The sequence below is a fragment of the Schistocerca nitens genome, chromosome 5 (genome assembly GCF_023898315.1).
Source record: "Schistocerca nitens isolate TAMUIC-IGC-003100 chromosome 5, iqSchNite1.1, whole genome shotgun sequence".
Taxonomy (NCBI): Eukaryota; Metazoa; Arthropoda; class Insecta; order Orthoptera; family Acrididae; genus Schistocerca; species Schistocerca nitens.
In genome coordinates this window covers 769,315,147-769,329,865 of record NC_064618.1, presented here as the reverse complement: position 1 = coordinate 769,329,865, position 14,719 = coordinate 769,315,147, and the positions used below count along the sequence as shown (strand labels likewise).

The window sequence follows — 14,719 nt, the reverse complement described above, 5'->3', positions numbered from 1 at the left end:
AGTGGTGTCGCGACAGGCGTGAATGGAGGGACGAATGGAGACGTGTCGTCTTCAGCGATGAGAGTCGCTTCTGCCTTGGTGCCAATGATGGTCGTATGCGTGTTTGGCGCCGTGCAGGTGAGCGCCACAATCAGGACTGCATACGACCGAGGCACACAGGGCCAACACCCGGCATCATGGTGTGGGGAGCGATCTCCTACACTGGCCGTACACCACTGGTGATCGTCGAGGGGACACTGAATAGTGCACGGTACATCCAAACCGTCATCGAACCCATCGTTCTACCATTCCTAGACCGGCAAGGGAACTTGCTGTTCCAACAGGACAATGCACGTCCGCATGTATCCCGTGCCACCCAACGTGCTCTAGAAGGTGTAAGTCAACTACCCTGGCCAGCAAGATCTCCGGATCTGTCCCGCATTGAGCATGTTTGGGACTGGATGAAGCGTCGTCTCACGCGGTCTGCACGTCCAGCACGAACGCTGGTCCAACTGAGGCGCCAGGTGGAAATGGCATGGCAAGCCGTTCCACAGGACTACATCCAGCATCTCTACGATCGTCTCCATGGGAGAATAGCAGCCTGCATTGCTGCGAAAGGTGGATATACACTGTACTAGTGCCGACATTGTGCATGTTCTGTTGTCTGTGTCTATGTGCCTGTGGTTCTGTCAGTGTGATCATGTGATGTATCTGACCCCAGGAATGTGTCAATAAAGTTTCCCCTTCCTGGGACAATGAATTCACGGTGTTCATATTTCAATTTCCAGGAGTGTATTTACCCATTCTGCCGCTATAAAAAAAAAAAAAAAAAAGCTCCGTCTTTAGGCCACAAGTGGCCCTTCCGGGACCGTCCGGCCGCCGTGTCATCTTCCGAGGAGGATGCGGATAAGGAGGGGCGTGTGGTCAGCACACCGCACTCCCGACCGTTAGGACGGTATTCTTTGACCGAAGCCGCTACTAATCGGTCGAGTAGCTCCTCAATTGGCATCACGAGGCTGAGTGCACCCCGAAAAATGGCAACAGCACATGGCGGCGGGATGGTGACCCATCCAAGCGCCGGCCACGCCCGACAGCGCTTAACTTCGGTGATCTCACGGGAACCGGTGTAGCCACTGCGGCAAGGCCGTTGCCATTCTGCCGCTATAGCCGTCCAAAATTGAACTGTTGCCGGTGCAGGATTTTGTGGACGAAATGACATCTCTATTGCGTCCTAAACGTGCGATGGGACTCACGTCGGGGGATCTTGCTGGTCAAATCATTGGCTCGAACTGTCTATAAAGCTTTTCAAACCAATCGCGAACAACTGCGGCCCGTCTAAATCACATTTGTCAGCCACAAAAATTCCATCGTTGTTTGGGAACATAATATCTATGAATGACTGCAAGTGATATCAAAGTAGCCAGACATAACCATTTCCAGTAAATGATCGGTTCAGTTGGAGTAAAGGACAGAGTCCATTCTAGGTAAACACAGTTTACACTATTATAAGAGCCACCACCAGCTAGGGCAGTGCCTTGTCGACAACTTCGACCCATGGCTCCTTGGTGTCAACACCACACTCGAACCCTCCAATCATTATTTACCAACTGAAATCGGCATTCATCTGACCGCCTTTGTTACGAACCAAAGAGAGGCGTTGTAGTCGATGTCGTGCTGTTAGAACGGCACTCTCCCCGTTCGTCTGCTTCCATTGCCCATTAACGCCAAATTACTCCGCACCGTCCTAATGGATACTTTCGTCGTACATCTCAAACTATACTGTGGACGAAGGGAAACAGACATATTTCATATTTCTAAATTTCCGAAAAGCATTTTACACTGTGCCCCCCCCCCCCTCGCCCCCCCCCTCCCATAGACTATAAAGGGGAGGTTTACTACCTTTGGCCCTAAAGAAGCATGTTCTTTGACAATATTTTCTAGGGATGTGTAATAGATAGGCGGAAGTGCCGTCGGAACGATACAAAATTTCGATGTAGATCTCCACGCGCGGTATGTCACAGGTCAGCTGTCTCGTCTGAAATGAAAATTGAGTTGACGATACCGAAGTATATAAAATTCTTTAGGACTTGTACTTCGCTTAAATTATTTGGACCGTAGGAAACAAAATGGTGGCCATTTAAAAAAAAGGTTTTTTTCGTCGATTTTCCTATTTCGTCGGCCAAGTAAAAATATTTATAGTTGATGGATCGCAATAAAAGTGGTACTACTCCTAGACAATTAAGTTAGCTTCGTCGGAAACAAAGAATTATACGAATCGGTTCAGTAGATATGAAGTTACCATACCGCGCGATAAAAAAAAAGTCATTTCGAGAAAAACGCGCTTAAAGTTTTGACTACATATAAATGCAATATTATGCAACCTTCGTTCATTCTGCTATTCCGGGCCCATAAACTAGTCCTTTCTCTTCCTCATAGAGGGCGATCTGCTCGATCTGGGCCATCCTGCGCTGCTCCAAAGCCGCTCGTACGGTCGTACGGTCGGGGAGTGGCTGGTCGTGTTGTTATTCGTCCAGATGTCCGGTAGCCTCTGCAATGCGCCACTCCCCAGCGGGACAATTTCGGTGTTGTGGGTGGTCATCCGTCGAACACTTGTGGAAATACGTTGCCCAAATTGCCATCTTCATCTGTTCCACCAAATTGGAATGCCGTCGGATTGCCAAGCCGTAGTACGTCGTAAGCTGCTTGATCACTTTTATCAGTTTTAGTCATGGGCAAGCACATAGAATAATTTGCCCCGTGCAACTCTTTAATCTTCGATGGGGAATCCCGTTTGTTGACACAGATTACGAGTCTACGGCAAAATCTACATACGTTTTGTCTGAAGCATATCTTCGTTTCGCCTCAGATTGCGCTGTAATCGGATGAAAAAAATGGGTATACAATCGTAATTTACGACATGTTGCTCAATGGCCCTTGAAAACCAATGGCACATGGGACCCCACCTCCACGCTGCGGAGGTTGTATAGGCCATTATTTCTTAACTTAGTATTCCTTCGACATATCAAACAGAGGACAACTCGACGCGCCACTGCGGCAGTGGGTCGCGTCGAACGGTACTCTACTATTCCAATTATAGTAAGGGTTCAAATGTAGTACCGCAAACTTTAATACAGTTAGTTATCAGTTTGCAAATGACCGTACGTACACAGGACAGAAGCCTATCTGCGGATATGTCAGCACAGGCGTTTGTGGTACGATTGACCATATCTTCACGACATGTTGGCACTTGCTGACACATCTTATCTCTTAAATACCGCCACAGAAGGAAATCTGGGGACGTCACATCCGGCAACCTAGCGGGCCAATTAATAGGGCCACCTCTGCCGCTCCTCATACCAGAGTAAACACGGTCTAATATCTCCCGTGCTTCAATTGCGTAATGCGCCAGGCAACCGTAATGCTGAAGCCACGTTGCTATAGTATTGGTATGTTCCTGTTCCAAATACGTTCGTCTACCCAACGTGCCGCCGATAGAATACGAATACGTTTGTTCCCCATGATGCTACACCATACGTTAACCGACAAAGGGACGTTGATGGTCAACGTACCGTCACCACCGGGGACTGTCAATACTCCAGTAATGCATGTTATGCTGGTTAGGGCTACCATGGTTTGCAAATGTAGACTCGTCGGAAAATAGTACCTCGACAAGGAACATCGGGATCGTTTGCATTTGTTGACGTGCCCATCCACAAAACACTACCCGGTAATGGAAATCGTCACCATGAAGTTTTTGATGCAGTGACACTAAGTATGGATGACACTTACGACGATGCAGTATTGCGATAAAATTAACTACGCACAGCCGGCCGAAGTGGCCGCGCGGTTCTGGCGCTGCAGTCTGGAACCGCAAGACCGCTACGGTCGCAGGTTCGAATCCTGCCTCGGGCATGGATGTGTGTGATGTCCTTAGGTTAGTTAGGTTTAACTAGTTCTAAGTTCTAGGAGACTAATGACCTCAGCAGTTGAGTCCCATAGCGCTCAGAGCCATTTGAACCAACTACGGACATACCGCAATTTCGGTGTAATTTCCGGGCGCTTATGCGTAGGTTGTGGTGCACTGCCGCTAGTACAGTTGTTTCACGAGCTTCTCCTTAACACGTTTGCTTCGTTTCCTTTTGCCGGTCTGTACACTGTCGGCAGATACAAAGGTGTTCCCTACCTTGTAAAGGAACGAACGAGAGCGAGCTTTCTATGGAAAACGCCAAGCATACAAGGAAACAGCAACCTCACCTGATACTTCCTGGCAGATTAAAACTGTGTGCCGGGCCGAGACTCGAACTCGGGACCTTTGCCTTTCGCGGGAGAGTGCTCTACTAACTGAGCTACCCAAGCACGACTCACGCCTCGTCCTCACAGCTTTACATCTGCCAGTACCTCGTCTGCTGTGAGGACGGGGCGTGAGTCGTGCTTGGGTAGCTCAGTTGGTAGAGCACTTGCCGTGAAAGGCAAAGGTCCCGAGTTCGAGTCTCGGCGCGGCACACAGTTTTAATCTGCCAGGAAGTTTCATATCAGCGCACCCTCCGCTGCAGAGTGAAAATGTCATTGTAGTAACCTCACCTTTTCTCCTAAATTCACCGTAAATCAGGATCATTTAACTTGTTTCTTCCGTGGTTGCTACATTTATCGTCCACTTGTACGTCTGTTGTCCAAATGATTAGGTAGGGGTGCAGGTAATAAACACTACGCCAGTACTGTAATAATTGGAGACGCTATCTCTTATTCGTCTGCATGATACGTGAGCTCCGGTCGCAGTATACTGCCTGTTATGATACGCCGTAGTTCGCTACACGCCGTGGTGGCATACTGAGTACTCCTCTGTTCGATATGTCGGATGAATACGACGTTGCGAGTGGCGTTTCCAATTACAGATTATGAAATACTAGCCTGCCTGCCCTCGCAGCGTGGAGGTGGGGTACCACGTGCCATTGGATATTCAGGGACCATTGACTAGCACGCCGTAAATTACGATAGTGTATCCATTTCTAAGCCTCCGATTACACCCACATCTGTGGCGGAACGCAGACATTGCTTCAGAAAAAACGTACGCAGAATGAGATTTTCACTCTGCAGCGGAGTGTACGCTGATATGAAAGTTCCTGGCAGATTAAAACATTGTGCCAGACCGAGACTCGAACTCGGGACCTCTGTCTTTCACGGGCAAGTGCTCTACCAACTGAGCTACCCAAGCACGTCTCACGCCCCGTCCTCACAGCTTTACTTCTACAAGTACCTCTTCTTCTACTTTCCCAACTTTACAGAAGCACTCCTGCGAATTTTGCAGAACTAGTCTTCTGCAAAATATGTGGGCCAAACATGTAGGACCTTCAGAACCAGGTATAATGAACACCTCAGAGCACTGAAAAGCAATAGCACACACTCAGAATTTGCAGACCACCTGGTAGCACACAACCACCACCCAACAAACGTAGAAACTGACCTTGACACCCTAAAAACTAGCAGCATCCTATACCAAAAATTAACTATAGAAGAAAACTATCACATATAAAAATCAATAGCCCAAGGAAAGAAAGTACTCTATGAATACACATCACTGTGCAACGAAACACTCTTCGCCACAATAGAAGAACTATACAAATAACACCCACACCACACACCAAAACTACTAAGGAGAAAAAAAACTCTCTCTCTCTCTCTCTCTCTCTCTCTCTCTCTCTCTCTCTGCCCCCAGTACTCAACACTCACATCACACACATGCAAACCCACACAAACCACACACCACTGACGCCAAATACAATGCAAACTCGCATGCCTCACCCAGCAAAACACGATACGAAACAAATGAATGCCACACAGCCACATCAACCCGTAATGGCAGTGAAAACTCCGCCTATATTTTGAGTAATCGGAAAAAGTGCATTGCCACGCGAACATAGGCAAAGAAGTAAGCCTATTTACTTCGCCAACAACACAGGAGAACGCTCCACAACTTGAAAACTGTGAGTTACAGACAGAAAACGTGATACAGTCTTATTTCCGTTCGTAAATGCATAACAAACAGAAAAATAACTTACGTTTTGCTGATTGCAGATGACAAGTTGTATATTATGTAGCAGAACAGCTACCAAAATAAATGGACAATATCATCATGTAAGGTATGTTAACTAATGCTTACACCCACTTTTCGTCATTTAAGTTATAAATGCAACTTCTACATAATGTTGTAAACAACACAAATGTTAACATGTTACCAACAAATTTACAGTTAAAAATAAAAAATAGAACCCACTGACGACAGCACAAAAGTGCTGAAACATGTATGGGTGAAACAAAACAAAGAAGTTGTCTAGCATAAGGCGGAACTTCTCATCCCATTTTCTTAGCAAGCACGGAGACTTCAAGAAGAACTGCACCACAAGATGATTAGAACTAGCACTCCTGAAAGAAAGGATATTGTGGAGACATGGCTTAGCCACAGCCTGGGGGATGTTTCCAGAATGAGAAAGCTGTGAGGACGGGGCGTCAGTCGTGCGTGGGTAGCTCAGTTGGTAGAGCACTTGCCCGTGAAAGCCAAAAGTCCTGAGTTAGAGTCTCGGTCCGGCACACAGTTTTAATTTGCCAGTAAGTTTCATATCAGCGCACACTCCGCTGCAGAGTGAAAATCTCATTCTGGAAACACCCCCCAAGCTGTGGCTAAGACATGTCTCTACAATATCCTTTCTTTCAGGAGTGCTAGTTCTGCAAGATTCGCAGGATAGCTCCTGTAAAGTTGGGAAAGTAGGAGACGAGGTACTGGCAGAAGTAAAACTGTGAGGACGGTTTGTGAGTCGTGCTTGGGTAGCTCAATTGGTAGAGCGATTTCCCGCGAAAGGCAAAGGTCCCGAGTTCGAGTCTCGGTCCGGCATACAGTTTTAATCTGCCAGGAAGTGAAACGTATGCAGATTTTGCAGTAGAGTCGTATCTGGGTTTCAGTTTAAGATTTCAAGACTGTCCCCACCCCCTCTCCCGCTGCCACCCCTGCACAGCGTGGAGTGGTGGCTCGAGTGTGGTATCATTGGCTGTCCCCCTCCTAGACAAATTGGTAACTTTTTTTGACCCGATGTGTACGTTTCGAGATATTTCAGTTTCTTCAGTTAAAATGAATACCCCGTTTATCCAACTGAAGAATCGTCTCAGTGTCACTAACCTACAATACAGGATCACGGTATGAATATCACACATTTCCTGCTGCCTACATAAATGGAGCAAATCGGTTGATTCTTTGTGTATTTCATATGGTCTATGGTGGGCCTTGATGGATTATGGAAGCACCTTTCGTTCATATAAGGCTCCTTAAATAGAATCGAAAAGGGCTTTTTACCATTTTTTCCTACTAAAACCTAGGCAGGGACTCCAAGACGGCTATGTGCAGCAATGACAAATATTTACAATATATTCCTAACATCCCGATCTCGAAAAACTTTGAAAATTTTCTTGCTGTCTTTATCCGTTTCCGAGGCACAGAGGTACAGTTTTCTCTTAAATTCCCATTGAAATGCGCGTGTAAGCTCCTCTGTGATACGAAATCTCGATAACAAGCAGCCACAGTTAATTACCCCAAGATGAATGTTTTATTCTCTAGCATTTATGTAGAAGTGCCGTCTTTCCGTACCGAGGAACAAAATCGAGCCATAGGTAGCAAGACGTTCATGCACGACAAATGGATAAAATTTTTACGGTATATTTCTAAGCTCCATGTCTCGAGAAAACTTGAAAAGTCAGACCATATTTTACATTCACAAAAACTTTGCATGTGCTTCAGTACTACAACATAGGGTTACCAAAACCCAGTTGATGACAACGAAAACGCGCTTGACAGCATATTTCTCCGTGTTAGTCACTTTATAAACTACGTTTTCGACTTATACTGGTTTCAAGTAGGTAATTTACATGTACAGGTAGGGTAACTTTGAAACTGTGTATGTAGCACAATATATATATATACCGTAAAAATTATATCCATTTTTCGTGCATGAACGTCTTGCTACCTATGGCTCGATTTTGTTCCTCGGTACGGGAAGACGGCACTTCTAGATAAATGCTAGAGAATAAAACATTCATCTTGGAGTAATTAACTGTGCTATATATATTGTGCTACATACAGAGTTTCCGAGTTACCCTACCTCTACATGTAAATGACCATCTTAAAACCGGTATAAGTTGAAAACGCGGTTTATGAAGTGACTAACACGGAGAAACATGCTGTAAAGCGTCTCTGTTATCATCAGTTGGGTTTTGGGAAACCTATGTTGCCGGCCTGGTGGTCTCGTGGTTCTAGGCGCGCAGTCCGGAACCGTGCGACTGCTACGGTCGCAGGTTCGAATCCTGCCTCGGGCATGGATGTTTGTGATGTCCTTAGGTTAGTTAGGTTTAAGTAGTTCTAAGTTCTAGGGGACTAATGACCACAGCAGTTGAATCCCATAGTGCTCAGAGCCATTTGAACCATTTTTTGAAACCTATGTTGTAAAACTGAAGCATATGAAAAATATGGTCTGAGGTGTAATATTAAGTTATTTCAGTTTCAGGTAAGTAAATTATCAAAACTTTAGTTTCCGTAAAGTTCTTTTCATAGAAATGAAATGACCTGCTGTGCCGGCCGGAGTGGCCGAGCGGTGCTGGGCGCTACAGTCTGGAACCTCGAGACCGCTACGGTCGCACGTTCGAATCCTGCCTCGGGAATGGATGTGTGTGATGTCCTTAGGTTGGTTAGGTTTAAGTAGTTCTAAGTTCTAGGGGACTGACGACCTCAGAAGTTAAGTCCCGTAGTGCCCAAAGCCATTGGAACCAATTTTGACCTGCTGTGGTAAGGAAAAGAAGGGAACCACCGGAAAAACGCTCCCGTGGGAACACAAGAAAGGCGACTGTTCTTCTGTTTAAGTGACTCTGACTGAAAAGTGAGGTACTAACTGCCTCATTCTTCCTTCTTCAGCAGCTTTAAAAATTTTCGCGAAAATGTTGGTTTGAGAACATATTCGTGCTGTTTCTATACTAAAAGAGAAGGGGACAATGGAAGTGGGAAAGATACGGAAAATTAATAAAAACTGTAAGTGGTTGTGATATATAAATAGCGAAGGAGACATTGCAGTGGGAGAGAAATGAAAGCGACTCAGTGGCAATGGAACGTAGTTGGCAATAACGGAACAGTGATACGAAAAGAGTGAGGAAACCAGGGCCACTGGGAGATGAATAAAGACACGGAGAAAGTACTGAGAGACGCTCTATGACAGCGAAAACGAGGAAGAGAGAGATAATGGCAGGGAGAAGAGGCAGAAAAAGTGGGAACGACACATCAAGAGGAACACAGTGACAGTGAGAGAAGGTAATAGCGTCAGGACGAAACGAAGGAAAACGTGGCTGTGAGGCAGGAGTCAGTGGCAGACACGTGATTTGGGCTTAATGAGTGAGGCAGAATACGCAAATGGGAGCGGATGGTTATGAGCGACTTACAGTGATGGACTAGTAGGTGTGAGCGAGTGACAGTTACCGGAGCGTATGGAAGTGGGAGGTTAGTTGCATGTTAAAAAGAACGCGAATATGTTCGCGTGTCAAAATATTTTGGGAAAAAATTAAAAGTTGTTGGCGAAGGTGGAATGATGTTGCTAGTACCTCTTTTTTCAATAAGAGTCTTTTAAACAGGATAATACGCGCCATTTTTGTGCTCCGATACGAGCATTTTTCCGCCGTTCAAACCTTATACAATGATGTATCTCTACAGTGACTCAAAAAGAAAGAATAGATTTGAATAGTTTACTACAGTCAAACCATGAAAGACAAAAACACATTGCGCGCGTCACTGGATCGAGCATGGCGCAAAGTTCCATGTTCGCGCAGATACTTTACAATATACTGGAAATGAACACCATGCGATGCTCGAGAAACATCTAAACGGTAGTCCATATCATTTCATTCCATACACAGATCAACAGGTCCCTTTTCATTGAATCGATAGCTTCAGCAATTCTGTTTCTCGGCTCTTGAAGAGTAGGTGCCATAGGCGGGACAAAGACTCAATGTACCCTCAAAGAAAGAGTCGCTAGTTTTGAGGTCAGGTGACCTGGCAGGTCAAAAGCAATGAACAAGATCTAGCTGTCTACCTCTTCCAATATGACATGGAGAATTTGTGGCGATAACGCCGCGCCTGAAGGTAAAAGTTAGGCGGGATGCCTTGATGCATAAAAATGAAATTTTTGGAATCTCCGTGAAGTTGAAGAATTAACAAATTTGACAGCATGTCCAGGTACGACGTTCCAGTCACAGTTACCTCCCCAAAAAAAGAAAGTTTCACAAACTTTGTGAACAGAAACGGTAGAAAACACATGCAGTGTCGGTAAGTCCTTTGATGTTCGATGACGAAGTCAGGATTTTGTATCCACCAAATTCTTACACTACGGTGGTTTACTTTACCCAATGTATGAAACGTTGATTCGTCCGAAAAAATGAGTCGTTCGAAAAAAGTGTCCTCTGCCGTGTCCTTCAAAACTGAAACGCGAAAGGCCGACCGGTGCGGCCGTGCGGTTCTAGGGGCTTCAGTCTGGAACTGCTTGACCGCTACGGTAGCAGGTTCGAATCCCGCCTCGGGCATGGATGTGTGTGATGTCCTTAGGTTAGTTAGGTTTAAGTAGTTCTAAGTTCTAGGCAACTGATGACCACAGATGGTAAGTCCCATAGTGCTCAGAACCATTTGAACCATTTTGAAACGCAAAATTCGTGACTTCTCTTATAGTCTTCCTCTCGAACAGGCCATGAAGGCCCAAAGGTACCGGCCGGCCGCCGTGTCATCCTCAGTTCATAGGCGTCACTGGATGCGGATATGGAGGGGCATGTGGTCATCACATCGCTTTCCAGACCGTTTTTCAATTTCCGAGACCGGAGCCGCTACTTCTCAATGAAGTAGCTCCTCAGTTTGCCTCATAAGGTCTGAGTGCACCCCGCTTGCCAACAGCGCTCGGCTGACCGAATGGTCACCCATCCAAGTGCTAGCCCAGCCTGACAGCGCTTAACTTCGGTGATCTGACGGGAACCGGTGTTACCACTGCGGCAAGGCCGTTGGCTGTCTTACTCGTATAGTCGCCAGGACGAAATTGCATTGCTGCAGCAATCGCAGCTCATAAGCCTTCATATGCAGACGTCGTTTCAGAAGGTGCCACACCGTCGTTTGAGGAAGCTGAAGTTTCTGGCCTGCCGCTTTGTGGACTTCCAATGGCTCCCTAATGAACGCATCTCGGATACGCTCGACATTGATGAGACGTGCGTGGCCGACAACTGCCATTCCCTTCATATCTGCAACCAACTTCCAAGATTCGCCTATGCGAGTCATAAATCTGCCTGTGCAGAGGCGGCTTCTTGCAGAATCAACGTCGCAATGCACGTTGCTCCTGAACAATGGATTGACTTCGCGCAAGTTCAGAAACACAAAATGATTTATCTGATATTCGTCATACACCAAAAACAACAGCATAGCTATTTCAAAACTTTAAACCTTCCTCTTATCAGTGATATACGAAATGTGTTTCTGTCTCTTATAGTTTGTCTTTAACGGACAATTGAAATTTATCCTCTCTTTTTGAATCCCCCGATACATAATGAAGTTTGTACGGAACTCCCAGAGCTCGAGTGCTACTCGCACTTTCCATGTTTTTCTTTTTTATCTGAACCTGAATCTGCGGCTGAAAATGTTTGTCCCGAAAAGTATGCAGGAGAACTTCTACGAAGCTAGACGGTAGCAGAGAGGTATGTACTGTCGAAAGTAAAGCTGTGAGGGCGTGTTGTTATTAGTGCTTGGATAGATCAGTCAGTAGAGCAATTACACGCCACAGTCAAACGTCCCATGTTCAAATTCTGCTCTGGGACACAGTTTTAATCTAACAGGAAGTTTCAGATTAGCGAACACGCCGCTGTAGAATGGAAATTCATTCTGGGAACAATACCACAGGGTGTACATAACCCTTTTCTCCGTAATATCCTTTGATCCAGGGAGTGTTAGACATGCTAAGTACGCCGGAAAAGTGGGAGAAAGGTTCTGTTTGATGAAGTAAGGCTGTGATGGTCGTGGATTGTACTTGGAGAGGTCAGTCAGTAGAGCACGTTCACGTGAAAAAGCAAAGTTTCCAGTTTTTTGTCTGCCAGGAAGTTTCAAATCAATCCGTATTACGCTGCAGAGGGAAAATTCATTCTGGTGTGTGTGCAGCAGTTCGGCAGAATTCTTCGTGCTTCTCTCTCACATCAAAAGTTTTGCGCATCAGTTCTCCATTTAGACACTGTTATGGGGAAAAGATCAGGAGTGGTTAGGTGACGCACACTTGTACCACAGAATAGGGGCTGTGTGGACCTTATTTTCGCACCAGAATGTATTTAAACGGATTCTCAGTGTGTTGTCGCTCGTTCTAATAGAGTGACTGTCAAGCACTATGATAAAGAGCAGTGATTCTGAAAGAGACTATGTACGTTTAATCAGAGGCCCTCGTAATGTTCAGTGTTCTTAAAAAACCGAGCGGGGTGGCGCAGTGGTTAGCATACTGGAGGAAAACGGTTGAAACCCGCGTCAGGCCGTCCTTATTTAGGTTTTTCGTGATTTACCTATATCGCTTCAGGCAAATGCCGGAATGGTTCCTTTGAAATGGCACGGCCGACTTCCTTACCAATTGTTGCCTAATCTGATGGGACCGATGGCCTCGCAGTTTGGTCCCCCCCCCCCCCCCCATCCCGCCCACCCCTCCAAATCAATCAACCAACCAACCAACCTTAAGAAAAACAATGTTATTTCTGTGTGCCACAACTTGCGATTCAGAAAGATTCTACTTTCCTACCTTTAGTGTGGGTCTATTTATTTCTTTTAAATGTCACATAGTGTTAGGCGCACAAGGTAAGATATTCCACGGGGCACATTTGTTGCTGTGGACATAGAGTACTGAGGATGAGAAAGGTCGTTTCTCGTGTAAGTACCCTTTAATTCTTGTTGTGCACATTAGGCTTTCAGATGCACAAGTACTCAACGGCACAGTTTCAAACTATATTGGACGATCGATTGCAACATGTATACATCGCTGTCATCTCACGACCAAGGTATCCGGCAATTGGTAGGAAGACGCAGTACCCTGGCGTACCCATAGAGCGATCTCAGAGTATTTCAATTAAATGGACCAGTTGTTCTCCTCGACACAGTACAGACACGTGCACGATGTATAATTACCCATTCTGACGCCCGAACATACAGGCCATTTGTTATGCAATTCGGGTACTGTGGCCATGGAATCAGTAAATGGTCTCTCTTATACACAGCAAAGCGCTTAGAAATAGTTCTGAAAACTGCCATGATAGATATATGCGCATAGTATATAACCGAAGATGAAAAAGTAGAGGCGTACGAACGTAGAATATAAGTACAGACAGACTTTAGCTCTTACCTTTTGCTGTAGAGAAACAACGCCCAAGTGATAGAACTATAAGTCAGGTGGATTTAAAATGTTACCAATCCAGTGATATACGGCGAATCCGGTAATGTGCTAGCCAGGTTCTCAAAAACAATCCGAGCGGTATTTCTTTCATTCAGCAAACAGTTGCGAAACCAGCGTATGGCACTAATAACAGTTGGTTTTGCTTTTCAGAATAAGTGCTCTATGCAGTTATTGCGTTACTATGTCACATTTTTACACCCGTCCGGTTATCAATTACTACTGTTGTAAATTGGTGTCAGTGCATGTGGTAAATTTATTTTCTGTACTGCAACATGTATACACGGCTGTCCCTGTTTTTATTTACATTGGAAAAGAACAAACAGTACCAAGCTACAGTTCGCGTTGCATATAAAACTTCTGTCCGGGCTTGTACAAATAACTGCATCTGTTTCTCTCCCTCGAACAATATGAACCAATACTGCATTCATCACGGAACACACAGTTCAGACATCCTACACAAATGTGAATAGTCACATATATCAGGAAAATAATGTTCTTGTAAAGCTAAAGGTGTCATTGATAGCAAAGTATTATGTGTACACACGGCTAAATAATGACTTCTATGTACATCTACATCAACATGACTACTCTGCAATTCTTATTTAAGTGCTTGGCGGAGGGTTCATCGAACCACAATCATACTATCTCTCAACCATTCCACTCCCGAACAGCGCGCGGGAAAAACGAAAACCTAAACATTTCTGTTCGAGCTCTGATTTCTCTTATTTTATTTAAATGATTATTCCTACCTATGTAGGTTGAGCTCAACAAAATATTTTCGCATTCGGAAGAGAAAGTTGGTGACTGAAATTTCGTAAATAGATCTCGCCGCGACGAAAAACGTCTTTGCTGTAATGACTTCCGTCCCAATTCGCGTATCATATCTGCCACACTCTCTCCCCTACTACGTGATAATACAAAACGAGCTGCCCTTTTTTGCACGCTTTCGATGTCCTCCGTCAATCCCACCTGGTAAGGATCCCACACCGCACAAGTGTAATGTCACCTCACAAACGTAATGTCTTCTATGTTTATGTAAAATGTTATCACAGAAACCACGAAAAGCTACTGTAATGTGTTTTCATTCATGCACAACTAGTTTTCATGAAACTGCCATCCTAGAGTACAGATTAGGTTTACATAATTATTTATTTGACACCAAGGAATAATTCTATAGAATGGTGTAGTGTTAACAAGTTTGTTTGCGAGACCATGCACCGCAGCAAGCACAGGTACAATTGTTTTGTAAATAAAACCGCCTTTAC

The 14,719-nt window shown here is 45.2% G+C and overlaps 1 protein-coding gene and 1 pseudogene across 1 annotated transcript in view; both read right to left on the bottom strand.

Annotated features, from left to right (window-relative positions):
* The window catches only part of LOC126260710 (hemicentin-2), a 695,733-nt gene that overhangs the window by 630,558 nt on the left and 50,456 nt on the right, over positions 1 to 14,719 (bottom strand). The gene's annotated exons all lie outside the window — the stretch shown is intronic.
* LOC126261014 (5S ribosomal RNA) lies at positions 10,934 to 11,051 on the bottom strand (annotated as a pseudogene).